This window comes from Schistocerca cancellata, chromosome 6, assembly GCF_023864275.1.
Source record: "Schistocerca cancellata isolate TAMUIC-IGC-003103 chromosome 6, iqSchCanc2.1, whole genome shotgun sequence".
In the NCBI taxonomy this organism is placed as follows: domain Eukaryota; kingdom Metazoa; phylum Arthropoda; class Insecta; order Orthoptera; family Acrididae; genus Schistocerca; species Schistocerca cancellata.
This window is the reverse complement of record NC_064631.1, coordinates 251,000,492-251,022,620: the sequence shown is the minus strand read 5'-3', so window position 1 is coordinate 251,022,620 and position 22,129 is coordinate 251,000,492. Positions and strand designations below refer to the sequence as shown.

Below are 22,129 nucleotides of genomic sequence, written 5' to 3'. Positions count from 1 at the left end.
TATGGGGTTGACAGCATCACCCTCTGACCGATTTTGTAATTTGGATATATAGCTTGGGCATTACCTAATCTTTCCTGTCGTTCCAAAGCCTTTGTATTAGATTTTCGAACCTTTTTCCATACATCTTTCATCATTCGACTGAAATCTCTTAATGTTTCTCCGACTTTTCCGTTTTTCTGCCTGATTACATCAAACGGGGACGGCATTTTTCTCCCATAGACTACTTCATAAGGTGACATGCCAGTTGCTTCATGTGTTTTGGCGTTGTATACCGAAACGATTATTGGTAAATACGTATCCCAATTAGAATGTTGTTCGTTGATGTAATAACTAAGCATCTTGAAACTTCCTGGCAGATTAAAACTGTGTGCCGGACCGAGACTCGAACTCGGGACTTTTGCCTTTCGTAGGCAAATGCTCTACCAACTGAGCTACCCAAGCACGACTCACGCCCAGTCTCACAGCTTTACTTCCGCCAGTACCTCGTCTCCTACCTTCCAAACTTTACAGAAGCTCTCCTGCGAACCCTGCAGGACTAGCACTCCTGAAAGAAAGAATATTGCGGAGACATGGCTTAGCCACAGCCTGGGGGATGTTTGCAGAATGAGATTTTCACTCTGCAGCGGAGTGTGCGCTGATATGAAACTTCCTGGCAGATTAAAACTGTGTGCCGGACCTAAACTCGAACTCGGAACCTTTGCCTTTCGCGGGCAAGTGCTCTACCAACTGAGTTACCCAACCACGACTCTCGCCCCGTCCTCACAGCTTTACTTCCGCCAGTTCCTCGTCTCCTACGTTCCAAACTTTACAGAAGCTCTCCTGCGAACCTTGCAGTTTTACATAAAAGTTGGAATGTAGTGTCGTGCGTCAGCCAGCGGAGCGGCGCGGCGGGGGAAGGCCAATGTCCCAGACTCGAATAACGGACTCCAGCTTGCCATTGTTTGGCTGTCAGATCTTCATCACCAGCTCACAGGTATCTGCTGATGTGAGGCCGTCTCCTTCCCGTCCTCACGAGTCACTCAGGTACGTAAAAATCAATCTTCAAATACCTTCTAGCTTCTGTCTTATGGCGGCGATCTGTACATGTTCGACTTGGAGACTGAATATTATTCATGATTATATACCTTTGTACTAAATGTCAGTCCGCAGCTCGTGGTCGTGCGGTAGCGTTCTCGCTTCCCACGCCCGGGTTCCCGGGTTCGATTCCCGGCGGGGTCAGGGCTTTTCTCTGCCTCGTGATGACTGGGTGTTGTGTGATGTCCTTAGGTTGGTTAGGTTTAAGTAGTTCTAAGTTCTAGAGGACTGATGACCATAGATGTTAAGTCCCATAGTGCTCAGAGCCATTTGAACCATTTTTTTTACTAAATGTCAATGACGTTTTATATTCGTGTCTGAACTGGATGTCACATCGTTAAGGTAAAAATAATACTTTATTTGGTTTGCAACAAAATCTTTCCATTGCTAACCATATGCCTATTTGTAGTTAGTGGCTTTAGTAGTTAGAATCTTTTATTTAGCTGGCAGTATTGACGCTCGCTGTATTGCAGTAGTTCGCGTAATGAAGATTTTTGTGAGATAAGTGCTTAATGAAATGTATAGGTTATTGTTTTATTTTTAGTCGGGGCCATTCTTTTGAATTAATTATTTGAAGTCAGGTTGCAATTTTTTTGAGCAGTCAAATTGCGTTGCTCTAGAATACTGTGGGTCAGTGTTGACCTGATAAGAAAAAGTAAAGAAAGGTAGGCTCCATACGTTCAGTTCTACTCAGCTGTTTCTGAATCAAATAACATAGAAGTTTCATCTTTTCAGTCATACTGCAATTTAAGTACAGACCCACTCATTTAAATAAAGAATTTTCAATGCGTATATCGGGTAGCCGCGTCATAACGTTGCTGGCGGACGGAATACATGCCGTTCAGACTAGTCTTGGCGGCATCAGTAATCTCCACACAGCCTTGGGAGACTACCGTGATGTCGTCGCCCTCGCAACTGCATGCCGCCTCCGGAGGCCACTGGTTGTTGTAGATTTCGATCATGCCTTTGTTCGAGTGGATCATGTATACCTCGCGGCGGTGATGAATAGGATGGGTGTCTCACCATTATTGACCACTGCAGTGATGCAGCTGTTGCACGGCGCCAGATCAGCGATTGTGATCAACGGAGGGATCGGCTGCAGACAACTACCGACGGCTGTTGCTCAGAGTCCGCACGTCAGTACGGCTAGACGCCATACGGTAGATGGATACGCTGCAGCGAGTGTCACTGGTCTCGCTCCCAGGATTTGCCACCTGACACACCTTCTTTGTTTTTCCCTTGACGCGCACGATGGCTACGAGGATTCAGGCAGTTTTTGGGTATTATGTGAGCCTGGGACAGCTCTTTAAGGTACGGTACAACACGCTTAGTCTCCCAGCCCGAGAAGGGGGAATTCGTTTAGTGAACGTGCACGAGAAGGCGCGTGCCATGTATATTAATACTATGCTAAAACGTAGGCACAACAGGAATCAATCGCTTGCGGGGACGATCATCGAAGAACTAGTACCAACATCGCATCTTCCCCCGGTCAGTGTCGGCCTTATATCGCCCCCGTTAACGTAGATGCGCACGTTCATCGTTAAACACGGTTACATTCGAGAGCGTTTACCGACGTCCCGGCAGTCGACATCGAAGGACGTGTACCATCTGCTTCTTCGACAGATCGCCCGGAATAGGGTGGAACGGAAACAATCAGCCGTTAACTGGCACGTGGTGTGGCGCACGGTACACCACCCCCACCTACCTACAACAGTCAGGTCAGCATGGTACATTGTAGTGAACCGGAAATACCCACCGAATGACAAAAAGTACGCAAAACATTTGGCGGATTTGCCCGTGTGCCCATGTGTCAGCAATGCGGCATGCTGGATAGGCCTACGGACAACCACCGGCTTGTCTGCGGCGATCCGTTGGCTGTCTGGACTCTAACAAGGAAGATAACAGCGTTCATGCGGCGCACTATATATACAGCAATATCTTCCGACATAGTATTTTTTCCAGAGGAAACGTATTTTCCGCGTCATAAGACGAACGCAGTGGCGTGGATCACAGGTATTAAGGTCCATTACATATATAGAGACACACGTCTGAACGTACTTGATTACTGGCACGCCTACGAAAGTACAAGGACCGGTATGCCAATTTCCTAGGAACGGTTTTTGCGGACCCGCCACATACTTCGGGTGTGTCGGGTGTGCAAATATGAGTGGCGGTGCTGTCGTTGTGAAACCGACCAAGTAAAGTGATCAGCCAAGAAAAACTACGCGAGTATGCGACCCAAGAAAAACACTTGCACAGTTAACAATAGGATGTTTCTTCCAGTTTTGTCTTAACAACTATAAATACTTTTTGCAAGGGTGCTGGAGGTGGCCCCACTGTGACTTTAATGTTATTTCATGCTGCGTGGTAGGACGTCAGCGAGGTTCCTTCCAAAACAATTATAATGTATAAGAACGTGCTATCGTTTTGTGAATAATAAAAGTTTCTATTACTCCTACCCTCCTTAAAAACAAAACAAAAAAACAAAAAAATACAAAAAGGGTAATGCGACTGCAATATTAAAAAAATGATAGAGCACTCACCCGCGAGAGATAATTCTATTTTTTTATAAAAATAAAAAAAATAGAAAATGTCGGTAGAGTACTTGCCGGCGAAAGGCAAAGGTCCAGAGTTCGCGTCTCGGTCCGGTATATAGTTTTCATCTACCTGGAACTTTGCATCACACTGGACTGAAACTCTTACAATAATGATGTCTCTGGATCTTGTGACTGTCAAAATACGTAAATTGTCTTTCTCTTTCATACTTTGCGTTAAACGCCCCTGCATTCTGTGAAATGCCTAAGCAAAGTATTAAATAAGATCTATCTCATATCCTGCCTCACGATTTTTGGTATTATATGAGTACTGAATAGGCATTCCATAAAATTCCGGATATCACAGTTTGCAGGTAACGTCGACCATTGACATTAGTTAAATTTTGTGAAACAAATATTTAATTACATTTGTACGTGATGGACTTGTATGGAATTGCTTGACAGTGGACTGTTACCATAGATATTCATATAACTACCACCGCCAGTTACAGACTGAACATTAGAGCTGCATTATTTTTGATCGCACCTCCAGAATGATGATCTATAAGCTTTCCTCTTGTTTGTAGGTTGGGATATCGATGCTTCCATAACGGAACCTTCATCCTGGCGAATAAGAGTCCAGACTTTTAAAAATAAGCAATCCCGTTGGCTTACTCATTGTGTACAATACCACTCTGTACCATCATAGCGAAACATTTTTTTCGTAATGTATAATCTAACGTTACAATGTTCATTGATTTCTCAACACGATACGCTGTGCACTCTATATGCATCACCAGCTGATATCAGAACCATTAAAATGTGGTTTGGTTTCTATTTTTTGTACTGGGTGTTCCTACCTTTGCCTGAAAAACAGTCATCAACCCTCCATAGTGAGTGGCATGGTGAGATCAAAAAGAAGATACAATGTGTGCATTATTCATTGCAGAGATTTGGTGAAAGGTTTTGCTGAGAAAAAAGTAGTTGGGTAATTGTGTTCTGAAATGAAACATGTGTTGGTTGAAGTTCCAAGTAAATGTTGGCGGAAATTCTTTCTATTGTTTCACTGCATTCGAAGAACAGCAGATACGTTCGCCGGTTGTAGCCCTCGAGCGTAATGTTATTAAGAGACATGATTTTGTTTGCTCCCCTCTGTCTGACATATACCGAGCAGATTCGGTATGTGTCACTGAATTACGGGGCCACTGTATACAGAGTAGCCGATGGAATCTCACACAGAAATCTGTTCTGTAAATTTTCGCGCAAAATGCACGTCTTGTGCTGCTTCGACAATGTTTGCTGCCGTATCCAAACCTCTAACCGATACAGCGCTGTGAAATGAGTGGTACATAGTCTACCACAGGGCACAGAACGCAATGAATATAAACTAGCTGTGGACCTCGCTGCGATCTGCGTGTCATAACACAAACTGGCAGGAAGTGTTTGCACCGTCAAACCTCCCCGATGTTACCTCTTCCATGTGACGAGCCAAACTTCATACTGGCAGTTCTACTCTTGAAGGGGATAATCTTCAAGAGTAATATGGAACCTTCAAACTCAGCTTCACACTTATTAACTGTTTCAAATGACGGCGCAGTCCCCTTATAAAATTTCAACACTGGAGCAGTGTGCAATGGTTATCAACCGTCCAAATAAGTAACAGTGTAATGACAGAGTATCTAGCTTGTCAAATCGAACTTGGCAGTTACAACAAGAATTATTCCAAAATCCATATAATCAGTTTCATTATACAGACAGGCACCTGCCTTACTTGTTACGTAACAAGTACCAATAGAGCAGAAACAAAATTTCGTTGGTAACAGTGCGATCTCTACATCAGTTCCAGAAATTTTATCCTTCCAATCGCGTGCTTAAAAGTGCGTGTGTTGGAAATCCTGAAATGTTAAAAATTCTATAGTCGTAGTATTTTGTGCCTCAACGTCTGGTTGATCCATGTTCAACGGTTAACTGAGCTATGTTCCAGGGATTATAACTTACCCGAACTGTTTTGTCAAGAAATGCTGTGCCCTTTTAACACCCAACTGAATGTCATTTGGTGAGAATTTGTTGGGTACGTACATCATCATCGTGTTAGGAAGCCCAGTACCTAAAAACCCTTTGTTAATTAGGACTAATGTCCAAGATAGCTTCTAATTTTCGCAAATCTCTATCTACAGTGAGCTCACAATTGTCAGGGCGTCAACCTCTTGATCATGGATATGTAGTTTAATTTTGAATCCTCAAAGCGCTGGTGTTTCCATAGAAATTATGGTGGAATATTTGTTCGAATAAAAGCAATATAGCTACCATTTCCGTTGTAGTATATTTACACGACCTGGTTACATTCATTTAAGGATAACTTTGACGTTTGCTACATCACTCATGCCGAGGCATGCCTAGAGTCGGACCGAATACGCTTTAGTGTGTAATCGTGACGTTCAGCGGGATGACACACTTGAAAGTCATGAATGGACCGAAATCAGTCTACTAACTAGAACGCCACGTCACTGGCAATTGGGGCAGTTTCATTAAACGCCGTCCGCGGTGGCCGAGCAGTTCTAGGCGCTTCAGTCCGGAACCACGCGGCTGCATCGGTCGCAGGTTCGAATCCTGCGTCGGGCATGGATGTGTGTGATGTCCTTAGATTAGTTAGGTTTACGTAGTCCTAAGTCTAGGGGATTGATCACCTCAGGTGGTAAGTCCCATAGTGCTTAGAGACATTGTTTGAGTTCCATTTAAGCCACAGAATTAATTTTCTTGTTTTCTACATTGCTTACTAAGTGGTGCGCAATACCAACGCTATATAAATGTGGCCCTTGTATGGTCCAATCACCCGAAATGGACAGCCAGCGCGATTTCGCAGCAACACCAGTGTGGAGGCTGCAGTCCTCTTGCGGTGGAATAACAGTATTGGTCTCACAACATCGTCTCAGTTCCTGTTCGTGGAGCGACAATGGTTTAAAAGAAGTCCAACGAGGGTATTTAGGAGCCAAAAACACCCTTTAATTTTGTATAGACCTTCGCAAACGTTTCTGTGCAGCCATTATTGACACTATCATTTAAGTGAGATTAAAGGAACTTATGATATATTAACGAAGATTAAGTATGTTTTCTGGAATGTCCAATAGTTTTCGACATCACAAGTGAAAAAATAAATAAATGAAGCAAGTTAATTTTTTTAAGAATGACATTTTCGCTTATGACTATCAGTTTAATTTCGCTCAGTGAGATTTGAATTTCGAGGTTGTGGTGCCTACACACATGCAAAAACATTTTGTGGATTAATAATCAAATCATTTCACAGTACAACACTATTCAGGCAATGTAGCCCAGCAGTACTTCGTACTAACTTGATACATTTTTTTAAAAAAAAAACAGCGTACTGCTGTGTACTCACAATTATTATTGTTATTATTATTATTATTGCTACTATCATTACTATCATGTTTTCACCTCATTGAGCACACGTAATTTTCGAAATGAAGTACTGATTCTTGAGCGAAAATAAGCCGTTCGTAAAAGAAAAGAAAAGAAAAGGAGTCATGATGCTACTAACGTATAACACTGCCTGTAATCTCGATAATGGCCTCAATTAGGCGAGGAATAGAGTCCACTTGTGGCTTCGTGCATGCAATTCCGAGCTGCAACCATTCGTTGGTTATTACATCCCGCAAACCTACGAAACTGAGAGAATGTTGATTGTTATGTTTCACCCGCTGTTTCAACTGGTCACAAACATTTCCTGTGGGATGAAGGTCGGGATGTGAATGGGTGCCCTTGTGTTATTCAGACCAAGGAGGTATTTGTGCACCCTTGTAAATATCTCTGCTGTCATGTTGGAAGACAGCTGTCCACAGCACACTCATTTTGAAGATGTGAAACAAGAATGTTGAAATAAACATCCTGGTTCAAGCTTGCAGTAAAATAAATGAATGAGCGGAAGGCATGGTACGAAATAATTAATTCCGTTATTTAACTTGATCAAATTAGAGCCTTCCAGCACTCTCTCGCATCGGACCACCCTTTCTACAGAAACAAAAATGATAAAACTTTTAGTATGATAAATAGTAATGAAATGATGCTAACACAATTAAAAATGACTTGAAACATGTTTTTATCTTCTCAAATTGGATATGGAATAATAGTACTGACTAAAATGAATATTTCATCTGGAACTGTTAACAAATACAAATAAAATAGTTGTCTGCTTCAGCTACATTTTTATTTTGCTACTGCGCGTTTTGATGGTTCACATCGTCGTCTTCATGTGGACAGTTGTTTTGTAGCATATCTGGTGTTAGTGAATATCACAGACACCTTTCCACAGCAGCAGACAAAGTGCAAGACAGTTTACAGGCGCCTTTTGATGGTGGTAAAATTACGTTCTTAGAAAAGGCGTCGTTGAAGTTAGTAAACGTTAATTTTGAGATTAAAGCGTACTGCGTACTGTTTATTGCTTCATGTTCCCTCCACTGCACATTATATTTACGCTGTCACTTCTGAGACGTTATATTCTTGCTTACACTGAGTACAAAGATAACTGACAGGTGCAATTGCTGGAAGTTGGCTATTAATTACTGCACATCACGACTCAATTATTATATTAAATGGTTATACACTGAACTGAATAATGCCAAGGGATAGTGATATTCACATATACAGTTGGTGGTAGTATCGCTTACACAAATTATAAAAGGGTAGTGCATAAGTGGAGATGTCACTGGTACTCAGGTGATACTTGTGAAAAGTTTTCCGACGTGATTATAGCAGATTTTGAGCACCGGATAGTAGCTGGAGCTAGGAACATGGGGCATTTCAAATCGTAAATTGTTAGGGAATTCAATATTCCGAGACCCACGTTTTCAAGAGTGTGATGAAAATACCAAATTTCGGGCATTACCTCTCTCTACGTACATCCCAGTGGCCGACGGCCTTCACTTAACGACCGAGATCAACGGCAATTGCGTATAGCTGTCAACACTTACAGACAAGCAACACTGTGTGAAATAACCGCAGAAATTAATGCTGGACGTACGACAAACGTATCTGTTAGGACAGTGCAGTGAAATTTGGCGTTAATGGGCTATGGCAAGAGACGACCGACGCGAGTGCCTTTGCTAACAGCACGGCATCGCCTGCAGCGCCTCTCCCGGGCTAGTGACCACATCGGTTCGTACCCAGATGATTAGAGAACTGTAGCCTACTCAGATCCTATTTCAGTTGGTAAGAGCTGATGGTAGGGTTCGAGAACGGCGCTGATCCCATGAAGCCGTGGAACCAAGTTGTCAGCAATCCACTGTGCAGCTAGATGATGGCTTCGTAATAATGTGATCTGGGTCGTGTTTACGTGGAATGGACTGTGTACTCTCGTCCAACTCAACCGATCATTCACTGGAAATGGTTATGTTCGCTTATATGGAGACCATCTGCAGCCATTCATGGACTTCATGATCGCAAACAATGAAATAATGTCTACGTATAACAGTATGCCGTGTCACCGGGTCACAACTGTTCGCGATTGGTTCGAGCAACATTCTGGACAATTCGAGTGAATGATTTCCCTACTCAGATAACCCAAAATGAATCCCATAAAATTTTATGGGACATAACGGAGAGGTCACTTCATGGTAACAGCACGACATCGCCTGCAGCGCCTCTCTTGAGCTAGTGACCACATCGGTTAGTACACCGACGACTAGAGAACTATGACCTACTCAGATTAGTCCCTACTTCAGTTGGTAAGAGCTGATGGTAGGGTTCTAAAACGGCGCAGATCCCATGAATCGGTGAAACCAAGTTGTCAACAAGGCACTGTGCAGCTAGGTAATGGCTCCATAATGGTGTGAGCTGGGTTATGTTTACATGGAATAGACTGCGTACTCTAGTCTGAGTCGTTTATTGACTGGAAATGGTTATGTTCGCCTACATAGAGACCATTTGCAGCCATTCAAGGCATTTTTATGGATGACAATATGCCATGTCACTGGGCGACAATAATTCCTCTGTTCGTTTGAGGAACATTCTGGACAATTCGGGTGAATGATTGCCCTACGCAGATCATCCGACATGAATCCCATAAAAATTTATGGGACATGACGGAGAGGTCTTTTCGTGCCAAAAACCCTGCACAGTCCATACTTTCCCAATTACGGACGGCTATGGAGGCATCATGGCTCAGTGTTTCTGCGGGGGACTTCCAATGACTTGTTGAGTCCATGACCACATCGAGTTGTTGCACTAGGCCCGGGCAAAAGAAGGTGCGTCAGATACATATCAGGTGTCCTACGACTTTTGTCATGTCAATCTAGACATAAATATGTTTTTCTTTTATTAAAAAAGAATGGGTGAAGTATTCTGAAAACGTATAGGCTGAGTAAATGACTGCTCAGTATCACCATTACCATCACCACCATCCCCTGACGTGAGGCATTAACATACACTTCTTTCTTTCATACAAATAAGATAAAAATCGCAGATGTTTTCTATCGACTAGTCAATATGTTTTCAATTTTTGTACTGTAATATACGAGTAGTGATTCATGCGACTATAACATTAACTAAAGAACATCATATTTACAACGGTAGTAACTTGCGATTTTTTTCATTCCAGTACGAACGCTGATTCTATCGCCGATGTAGACTGCTCAGGTGATAATCCTCTTCAGTATAAAAAATGTGTTTAACGATAAGAATATTTTTCTGAGCTCTACCTTCTTATACTCGTCATATATCGTTCTCTAATTTTTATGATGAAACCAGTATAATTCGTTGGTAGATTTTACTAGACTTCAGAATTTAATAGCAAGAAGAAGGAGCATTTAGTCTTCAAGTCCCATGGACGATGGAGTGGAAATTCGAATAGAATAAGCAGCGAGAAGAAAACTGGAGGTGTCGTTTTCAAAGGAACCATTCCGAGTTTTACGTTAAGCAACGTAGGGAAACAACAGAACACCCAAGTCAGAATCAGAGAACAAGAGTTGGAAGCCAACTCCTATTGAGTGATAGTTCAGTGTTCTCACCACAGCGTCACCTGGGTCAGTTTAAGCCGTTTCAAGGTCAAGTAATTATAAATAAGAGATGGAAGAGCGTCCGCTTTCGGGTATTGCTATTACCTTATACCCTGCTTTCATTGACATTGAGCCTCCCTTGTACGGAACTGTATGGCATGAGCATTTCATAGCTTAAGTGATAGTGTGCAGTAACTGTAAATATGTAAGTAAGTTGAAATAAATTTTATTTAGAATTTTTCTCTGATAAAGTATTTCTGATGGAAGTTCGAGAATGGTGTTTAAATAATGAGATGCCAATGTCCCCTCTCTGGTTTTCTCCGCGTCATTGATTTTATGAGTGCTCTCAAGAGTGCAGCCTTGTCTAGATGCCATTACACAAAGCAGACACATGAGTCAACTTTGTCGACTGCTTAAGAATGTGCGGCACTGTACGAAGTCTGTAGAACTACCAGGAAAGCTTCGAAAATCATGTACCTGTTTAAGCAGGGAAAAGGGACTGTGGAAGTTGGAAGCCGTAGCGCCTTCTGACAGCTGCAGCAGTGTGAGCAGGTGAGAATCGACTAATGCCCTCTATACACTCACTTTCCAGACAGGTGTTGCCTTACAGACGACAGCTTGTGTCAGAACGGGATTATAAAATGTAAAATACAGAGTTTGGATCTGGATTCGCAGATTTACCATTCGCTCCCTGATGAATTCGCCTCCTCTCTAACGGTCTGTGATTTATTATTGTCGCAGTGTTATTATCAGCCTTTTCCCGATATCAAAGGAACATTGCAACCTGTCACGCGCCTTCCTCCATAATGTTGTGTCGTATGGAGAAAGTTTCGTAACGAAAACAAACTTCCGCCACTCTATTGTTAGAAGCGGTAATGGACGAAATGAATTCATGTAACGGCGGCCTGTAGTTTTAGGCTAGGTGTGTTTGACATAAATTTAAGTATGGTGACTGTAATTACATCTCGCAGAAGGCATGGAGAAAGAGAGGGATGGAGGCAGACCAACTTCATTCAGTGGAAGTCTTAATCGAAATTCGATATCGAAAAGGCGACATCTAAAACAGAGGATTCTCAGTAGGGTGCGAGTGAAGGAAGCCCCCAACCCGGAAAGCAGATCACTGTGGTATGGAAAACTAATCGATATCTCCAGTAAACACGTCTCCTCAGTGGGAGTTAAAAGCAAATTAGGTTCCCCGTCTTTAGAGGACAAAGGAGGGCAATTATCGCTCTACTTAGTGCCGTCTACTATCTTAATTGGGTGCATTTGTAAGACCAAACGCCGGGCGAGGTTTACGGCGAATTACTCTATCCCCGCTCAGGCTGAAACATCTGCCACCGTGTGGCTAGTGCATTGCTTATCATATGCCATCCATTTCCTCCATACAGGAGAAGGTCCTACAAATGTTTTCCTTTTAGCAGATTTGCCAATATTCTGAATTACTTCTGGTCACACAAGTTTCTCTTCTGGTGTCTTGGGTGTTGTGCTAAACCTTCCTTCGCTTTCAATGTTGTGCGCCATATCTATCACATCGCAGCTCTGTTCAGTACGCTGTACATCGTAGGTATTTATTGTTGCCTATTAATAAAAATCTTAATTATTTTAAAGAAAATTGAGCTTATAATCAGTCTACAGAAACTTATGACGGCCAGAAAACCAAAGCAAACTGAAATACCTTACTCAAAAATTGGTTAAATTAAAATGCTGAATGCTACTTCTTAACATATGTAAATTTTTTGTCGGACCGCTATTCGAATCCTGATCTTTCTCTTTCGCGGGCAACACTCTTCCCGACAGGTTACCCAGACATTGATAACGATCCACTGACATTGATTGTGTCAGGAAATATCACAAAAATAGAGATTACACTGAAGTGTGAAGTGTACATTCTTTGAAACAAAAACTGTATATAACATGAGTTTTCAGTAGATTGTGATTACAAAGAAGAATAAATGCTGTAGTAAGGAACGAGGAAGAATCGACAAGGGTAAAATATGTTTTACAAAGGAAAGCAGTTGCTAGAAAGATTTCGCTTACAAATACTTTATCGAATCGTTCGTCTCGAGCCTGTGGCTACGTGGCTGTGAAATGTGAATTGAAACACTTGAAGCAGTTAAATCCCCTGTAGAAATTTACGTGTCGATAGATTAAAGAACGGACAGTTGAAGAAGTTTCACAGGAAAATTGTGAGTACTGTACAGAAGAGGTGAACCGATACAGCCATTTACTGAAATATCAAAGCTCTTTGTTTAAAGGAAAAAAAATCGGTTAGGAAAGTTAAGGACAAGTCACGCTATCAAATAGTAACTCAAAATTAAGACTAAAGTAACAGAGCAGCACAAAATACTGATGAATGAGACGACGTGCCTTTGGAAGACAAGGACGAATACCGCTTACACGGAAGCATACGTACACAATTAGTCAAAGCTAAGATTAAATTAATAGAGCAGCACAAAATATTGGTGAATGGAGCGACATGCCTTTAGAAGACAAATAAAACTGTACGAGAAACTGCCGAAAATATTTCATGTTTCATTACCTCTCTATATTGAAAAAGGGTCTTCGGGATCACAGCTACATTTATAAGCTACTTCGACAAATTTTATTTATATGATGTATATATACTTACTTTCTATCCAGTCCCACATTACCTTCTCAGTAAAATCTATCTCGTTAATGACATAAAAAAATGAATCTTCCTGGCAGATTTCTGTGTATGCTGGGTAGGGGCCCGAACTCAGGACCTTTACCTTCACGGACAAATCATCTAACAATATTTTTTTGTTCACTTGATCACGAAACTCAATGGGTCAGCGTATCACGCCTTTCCTGGGGGGCGGTGGGGATGCCGTACGGCCAGTGACAATTCCCCCTGCACACATTCAAGTCACCGACATGGACATGCTGGTACGCCGCACCATACCAGAAATGATCATACATGAGTCAAAAACATAGGAGGTGGCGGTATTCTCAACATGGGGGAGGTTGGGAAAGGGGGTTGGAAACCGCGGCCGCCGCTTGTTCGTCACCGTAAATTCTTGGTAATGGAATCCTGAGACGACGGCTGCTGGATGGTAAGGGTACAGACGAGGTAACGTCGTCGATGATGGAGGTCGAATGTGATATGAAGCGTGTAGGAAGGCTCCTAGTCGGTGGTGTTTGACAGCGTGACCATACCACCAAGAGTCATAATTTGTAGTATTGAAGGGGCAGGAGTTTGGATTTAATTGGTTTTCTCATTCATGATGTAAGCCGGACGATGGTGGGAGGGAGGGGGGGGGGGCATCAAGTTTGCGTAATGTGCTATGATCACAGTACGTAGTATCACAGTGTCACTCCACTGCATCTTTGCGCATTGGTTGGACTCCCTCTTGATCGCTAGCTTCGCGTTAAGTGATGCAACACAGCAGTGTGGAACGGTACCGAGGATGACGTTGCTCTCAGGATATCCATGTAGCAGCGATGCGTTGTCGACAAATTGGGTCGTCAATAAGAGAGGTATTGAGCTTCCAGGGACTTCGACCACGCTAAACTGGTTGTGGTAGGAGGATCTGAGCGCAGATGTACCAATAATGATCGGAAATGTAAAGAGGGGACATTTCCGCAGAGAACACACCCGCCTCAAAGGTGGTAGAAACGTAAGTCCGATCGACTCGGCTTGCTGAAAGGTACATTATCGATTCGTGGGGAGGGAAAACCGATTCAACTTTATACGTTCATCTATTCACTGATGAAAGGAAGGCGAGCACCTGAACCCTAAATGTGCTCCCACCAAAGTGCACTCCTTATTGCCAGCTCTGCGATGTTTATTTTTACCGACAGGTGAATACTCCCGACTTGATAAAAGACAATAGAGAGATCGCTTCTAGGGAAGATTCAATAAAATTACATTCGCTAATCCTACATCGACTTAGCGCACCTACTTTTGAAAGCATGATTAGATACGCATGGTTCGCATCGAAATTATCGGATGGAAGAGAAATCCTTCTGAATGCAAAAGAAATGTGTTTCTCAGTATCACTCATGAAGAAAGCGTGCGCCTGCAAGTCGGTTGCTTTCATAAAATCTGCGTGGTGCTGCGAAAATTTGTGTTTCTTTTTAAAAACCTGGGAGTGCGGTTCAGAAAATAAGGCAATGAAACAGACCAAATAATATTGTTAATTAGCAGGTAGATTACATGCCTTGGGAAACTGTAAAGCAGCTATAAAGAAGTAAGAGTTTGATGAATAATTCATGAATAAGATCCAAAAAACAATTTTGAAGTCTATTAAAATATTTTAACGAGCATATAAACATTGAAGGCGCTTTTTTACAGTGCCTGACAAAAAAAGTGAATCACCCAGAAGGGGATGGCGCTGAGTGGCAGTAATGACAAAATGGAGTCACATGTACAAATATCTTCGCAGTATGACCATACATATCCACATGACTTTGCATTCCCTCTGGTCTGGATATATACACTGTTTCATTTGGGAAGTGTGGCTTAAAGCTGTTGAATCCTCTCGTGAGGCAAGCTGGCGTACTAATGTAACTTGTTCTCGATATCCCGGACACTGGCACTGGGAAGCAGCTGACGCTCGAGCTGGTCCCATACTAGGTCTTTCAGGGCAGATATGGCTATCTTTATGGCCACAGGAGTACCTTGAGGTAACGAAGACGTTTCATAGAGACACGTGCCACGTGTGAACAAGCATTGTTCCGTTGAAAAAATGTCACCAAAATACTGTCACACCGCAGATAACACCAGAGGATGCAAGACGTCAATGACATACCAGTGTGCCATCAAAGATCCCTCAGCAACTACCATCCGTGACCCAATGTGACATCGTATGGCATCCCAGCCTATGAAACCACGAGTGACTCCACTGTGCCTTTCAGAATCATGGAAGAATCGGATCACTCGCCAGATTTCAGCCATTCACGCCGACGATGGTTATCCAGGGTCATCCAGAATCCTGTTTCCTCATTAATCACAATGTGACGTCATTCTTGAGCACTCATTACTTACCGGTCACTGCAACAACCTAAATGCAGCCGTTTGTACTGTGGTGTTAGCAACCTACGCATGCGACGGTATTCCTTAGTCCTATTGCTGCTAGTCTCCTACAATGGTGCGGGATTATCCAGAATGTTACAGGAAGTTCAGTATTTGTTTTTGAACGACAGGTGCAGATGCGAACACTAACGCTGCACTTTTTCACGAATTCCCTCTAGCTTAGTACAGCACTATCATGTGGTTCTGAGGTCAGATGATCTCCTACTTTATCTAGGATACCCCACACTCCAAACTTGATTTTTGGTGTCATATACTGGAAGTTCACAGTATTCTCGAACGTTCAGCCACATGTATCGAACCTTTGCCAACTACATGGGCAGCGTTGTTGGGAGTACCCAGCTTCTTACTTTCTTGGCATGTGTCCGATCATTTTCGGGATGGTGCTACGCATCAACACGTCCAGTCGGCGACATTAGTATGTGAAGTGGGAATTTTAGTTCACGCTTTTGTCTGCCCGCCTCCCCTCCCTAGGAACGGCCTGATATGCCGACCCATTCTCGTATACACAATGTGAATCACCTAAAACTTGCACCGCACATATTGCGAAAATGGAAAATGCTACTGATGTGCGGTTTTCACAGAATGGATTAGTAGTCGGCGGCTCCCATTATCAGTCGATAAACAGATTGTAATAACGCTTATAAAGTGTATTTAAATGGAACAGTATCTACTGACATTAAAAAACTAAAGGTAGGGTAAATTAGCATATCAGTGGTGTTTGTTGCAGGATTAGAGTGCGAGTTTTTTTACGAGAAATCGTAGTTTAAAAAGATTCCAAACTGAAATTATATCTGCGTAGTTACTAGGTACCATTTTGTTACGCTTGCTTACAGCATGCTTGTCTGTTCCTTGAGTGCATTGTGGCTTGCTAGTCAGTGTGTGATAGTCCAAGCAGTCGGTCGTGAGTTCAAGCAGTCGGTCTTGAGTGGATGTTGGGATTTACCAATCCAGATAAAGCTGACATGCTCATGGTGAGTATAGGAAAAATGCAGTTCGTTCTTGCATGGTATGCGGTAAGACATCCCAGTAGAGATTAACCACCTCGGAAATTATTCACCAACCTCTTCAACCATTACGTGAATAAACATTCAAGCATAACGCTTGGACAATGTAACAGAAGAAAGAAAGTGACGACAGAAGAGGGGGACGTCAATGTTCTTGCGGCTGCTGTTGTAGTTGATCGGCACGTTAGCTTCCACGCAATTTCACGAGAAAGTGGCTCGAGTCACGCAAGTGTCCTCCGCATTCTCTATCGAAATAAGTTCCATCCCTGTCACGTCTCTTCCCATCAAGAGCTGCAGCGGCACGATTACGAGAATCGTGTTAATTTCTGTACGGAGAGGATACTCCAGATGTATTACGCATATTTTTTAGTGATAAAGCCACGGTTTCCAGTCGTAGGAGAACCACCGAAATATGCACTATTGGTCTGGTGACAATCTCCGTTGGCTTCGTCAGGTAGAACGTCAACGTTCTTGGAGTGTAAACGTGTGATGTGGTATAGTGAACCATCAGCTCACAGGCCCGTTTCTCATAGACGAAACACTGATCGCACAGCAGTGATCCCCCATGGTTGCTAGACGACATTCGTCTGCAGACTAGGGGGAGCCCTTAGTACCAATATGATGGCTGTACAGCTTGCAATGCACGATGTACTAGAACATGCCTTCACAAATTGTTTCCAAATCGTTGGATTCGACGCAGAGTACCTGTGCCTTGGCAAGGCCTGTTTTACGGATTTGACGCCTGTTGACTTTTTTCTGTGGAAAAACTTGATAAATGCTGCCTACAAAGACATATAGACTCCACTTAGTCACAACCTACGCTTCGTAATGTTTCATAATCGAACTTTCCTCACCCAGAGATACAGTTTGCAGCTTGCCTACAATTATCGTTGACCGATGCAAACGCTCTTGTGGAAACCACTTCAGTTTTTTTAACAACATTTAATAATAATTAAACGATTATGAATGATTGCGTTTTGTATGTAGAGAAAAGAAGGGTTGATCCTACAAATACTCTCAGCAATTACGGAAAATAAATGTCCGTGATTTTTATAGTTTATCATTCAAAGATATTGTAGTAAGTACTATGGTCCATTACTATACTTCGATGCAGTCATTCCAACTTCTTACGCTTTTACTTTCACAAAGCCATGTATCCAATTCCGTTCTTATATTCGATTTAACGTCCCTTCGTGTAATCCACAAATCCTAGTATCTGTTATTAGGCATGTAATAGTGTTTAATACCGAGCGCTACTTTCTCTCGCGCGCACAATTCCTCAGATATTCTTAGTCTGTGACCTTACGGCAAAGATATACCTAGACCTCAGTACATGTTTCAACGTAAGTCTGTCCCATATAAATTAAATATAGTCATTTTTCTTGCAGTTTAACAGAATTGTCCTGATCCCTTTTGTAACATATCACACGGAAATGTCAGCTATATCGCATACCGCAGCTATGTAAGCTTATTCACAGGGCAGAAAATAAGACAACAGAACTAACAATACCCGCGGATGGTTCATATAACAGAATTTAGAAACAAAACTAGCCGCGTTGAACCTTCTTGGATTTCCCTGAGGCTCTACTTTGCTGCGGGCGTTATTCTGATGAGAGATTATACATTGATAATTTTAATTAAAACTTCTTCAAGTCTATTAATTATTTCAGATATTATCGATCACCTTTCCCCTACATGATAATAAGCATGAAAATATTGTTCTCAATTAGAAGAGTGGTTATATAGTTCACACATTAATATTACCCACATAGAGCCCTCTCCCAAAATGTGAACGACGCCTGTTTCAATAATAATCATGTGAATAACAGGATCTACGGTACTCAAATGACTAGCTCATAATGTAATAAATGTGATTCTCGTCAAGACAAATATGTCCATCCTAAACCACATAGAGTCTGCACAATAACCAAGATGCGCACCATTAACTTACTTATGTACAACCAAGGTACTCAAGTACTGAGCTGTGAATACAGCTTTACAAGCTGCAACGCCCACGCGAGTCCGCTAGGCTAAACAGTTGGAAACGGCCATCACAACCAACATGACCTTTTTTCATGCGGCTGTTTAACGTCGCTCAGTGTCCAAAATTCGGCAAATGGCGGTATGCAGCAGTTCCAGCGGGCCCATTCGTAAAACTCTTCACGCCTCCCCCCCACCCCCCCCACCCCTCGATCCAGCAGCGGCTTGGAACCTCCGTTTGACTGACCATGTGCCGCAACCAGTCCAACGGATCGACAAGATAGACTGCAGCCCCCTCTTCATCAGCCGTCTCTCTTGGCGCGAGAAGTTTACTTCGTCCACCTCCGAGAGGTTCTGCCCGCACGCTGGCAGCAGCAGAGACGCGGCCGTTCCAGGAGGGCCCTCTAAGATCGCCCAGAACATGTTCCAACAGGCAACACAGCACAGCGGCCACAGTAGATAAACCAAAAGATATCCGACTGAACTCATATAGGTTCCAGTTGTTGCAAAATGCAGTACTATGCTTAGAATACTCGGTTTTTTTATATCTGGTAATAGTCTTAGTTAAGATCAAGCGTCATGAAGTAAGAAGCCTCAGAAAAGCATGTGATTAAGTGCCCTATAATCAACAACCGGCCTCTAATCGTCACCTTGCCCCTTAGAGATCAGAAATATGATGGAAGCGTAAGGTGATGTTGATAGCCTAATAATCGTGTCCCTAAGCATGTGACTGTCATTTTGTTGCAATATCCTCATCTTTGGGAGGACAATCGATGTGGAGATTGTTGGACCGGGAAGATCATCAGTTAAACGAATCTTGTGCTGTATTTGGCCCGTTATCCCCATCTGATCAGTGTGGACGTAAGGATAATTCCCTGATACGCTCAGTAGCTGCCAAGGCCCATCCTCCCACAGGTGACCCACATTAAACTCTGAACGAAATGAGTTAAGCAAATTGACGTTGCTAAGAGTACGGCAAGAACAAAGGGCTCTCTTCTCTGAGGGATAAAATTTAAAGAAGAATTCCTTGCTACCATAATCCAGGATCAAACCAATCCGCAGAATAAAATCACAACTGAGAATCAAGGTACAATTTCCTTACAACGATTAACTTAATAGGTCAAGAAAATTCACGAATAGATAATTTCCCTTGCACCTTACCTATCAGAGGCTAGACCTGTCCATCCGCCACCGGACTTCTCTGATGAATAAGAGAAATAAGACACAAGGGAGGAATTATACACCAACCACCACATTCAATACCAATCATAGCCCAGAAAGGAACTAACCGTATCCAAAATACCGCAAACAGGTTCTTGATTGAGCTGAACACACATGTACAGAAGGGAAGAATTGTGAAGCGTGAGAAAGTCAGCACAGCAACCTGAATGCTCACCGGGAATGGGCTTCACTTGCTCCCAGTGGCGTCATCTATTAGCTCTTGGATATCGTTCGATGGGGCACTAGCGGTCGAAATGATCCTCTCCCCCACAATGGAAGAAACCTCAACGACCCGATGAATTACGGGACGGTTCGTGGGTTTCATTAACTCGGAACTGAGGCGCGAATTCTAGCCCATCGCGTCGGCCCCCTGCTAGTCGTCGAACGTAAAAGTCTCCATAGAAGAAACAAAGTCATTCAAATGGAGAAAGGTGGTAGGACTTCATGTGAAGATAATCCACGAACGACCTTCCAGCCTCATCTCCTGTAAAATATTTAAAATACTAATACGTTCCACCGAGCGGGGTGGCGCAGTGGTTAGACACTGGACTCGCATTCGGGAGGACGACGGTTCAATCCCGCGTCCGGCCATCCTGATTTAGGTTTTCCGTGATTTCCCTAAATCACTCCAGGCAAATGCCGGGATGGTTCCTCTGAAAGGGCACGGCCGACTTCCTTCCCAATCCTTCCCTAATCCGATGAGACCGATGACCACGCTGTCTGGTCTCCTTCCCCGAACCAACCAACCAACCAACCAACTAATACGTTCCATGATTACCATCTAAATGTGGCGACATCTGTTTGCGCAAGGTCGATATACTTGACCAGGGTCTCGATAGGTGCTTTATCCGCCAATAATGTTCACTCTAGTCCGCCCCACTAACTGACTGGTCAGGGCGTTGTAATGCCGCGCACGGTGGCCCGGGTTCGATCCCCGGCTGGGGAGGGAGATTTTCAACCCTCAGGGACTGGGTGCTGTGCTCTCTATCATCATTTCATCCCCACTGTCGACGCGCAAGTCGCCCTATGTGGCGTCGCACTCAATAAGGCTTGCACTTGGCGGCCGAACTTCCCGACTGGGAACTCCCGGCTACTGACGCTATACGCTCATTTCCATTTCCAGTTCATTCTGAATGCAGGGCAGTAACTTCAGTTGTATTATACGACCTCTCAAGTTATTCAAGGCGACCAGACTGTGAAATATTTCGTAAAATACGCCACTCAACAACGCTTGAGTCAGGGGATAAAATAAACAAAGTATAATGTGAAATTTGTAAGGCGTCGGGATGTAGTTAATAACGAACAGTTAACAGCAACAACTTCTCAACCTTGTCCAACTGATCTATGGATAGTTCCCAAATACCCCGAAGCAAATGCGTAATGGTATTTCGCAACTCAGAAAAGAAGTCAGGGTCTGCAAACTTCCAGTATACAATAAAAAATTTGCAACGTTGAACTGCTTTTTTTGTTGTAACGAAGTCGGGGATTGACCCACTGTAAACCTGAACATTTATGTCCTGGACAGGCTGATCCAACCAACTAGCAGTGAGACTGACATCCTCCTTACTGCTCGCCTCCTCATTCAAACTCAGTGTGCTTGCCCAAACTTGCAGCTCCTTAACCTGACCGAGCAATTGATTAACAGCATATTCTAGTTCCCTACTAAGCTGAGGGTGCTTCAGACCGGCGAGATAGTTGTCCCAATGAAAGGGCTGAGCCTGAGCCCTACATGTCTGTTAACAGGTAGTTTGAGCACTCTCGAGAAACTGAATATTGCGATGAAATTCGCCCAGAGTGGACGAGCAAGTAGAAGTAACAGCACCCACTCCACCACTGACGTCATGCAAAATATTAGCAGGACTACCCAACGATGCCCTTAACCTTGCTGCCAACGTCGCAGCACTGCCCTCAGTCGACTGTTTCCGTAACTTGTGTTCATACTGAAGCTGCTCTCGTTTCAAATAGGTCAGGCTAATTCAGCCGCTGTGCACCTTCCCCCTGTGTTACTTTGAAGTAACAAAGCTGGTAAAATTTAGAAACAAACATAGTTATTAAGAAAGTTCAAATTTCAAACAATGAATGATGTCAAAGAGGGAAGACAACTCTGCCCCCCCCCTCTCCCCCACCCACTCTTTGGCAATAAAAAACAAGTATCTCTGCTACCAATTCAGCTCCAGCCAGCCTCGTAAACAGGAATTCATAGAAGGGCTAGGCTCCATGTTATCACATCATTGGTTATCTATCAAGTGATTC

General features: G+C 43.1%; 1 non-coding gene across 1 annotated transcript; it reads right to left on the bottom strand.

Moving 5' to 3' along the window:
• Positions 1-367: 367 nt before the first annotated feature.
• On the bottom strand, positions 368-442 carry Trnar-acg (transfer RNA arginine (anticodon ACG)). The gene has a single exon. It is a non-coding gene; the product is annotated as a tRNA-Arg (tRNA).
• Positions 443-22,129: the final 21,687 nt, after the last annotated feature.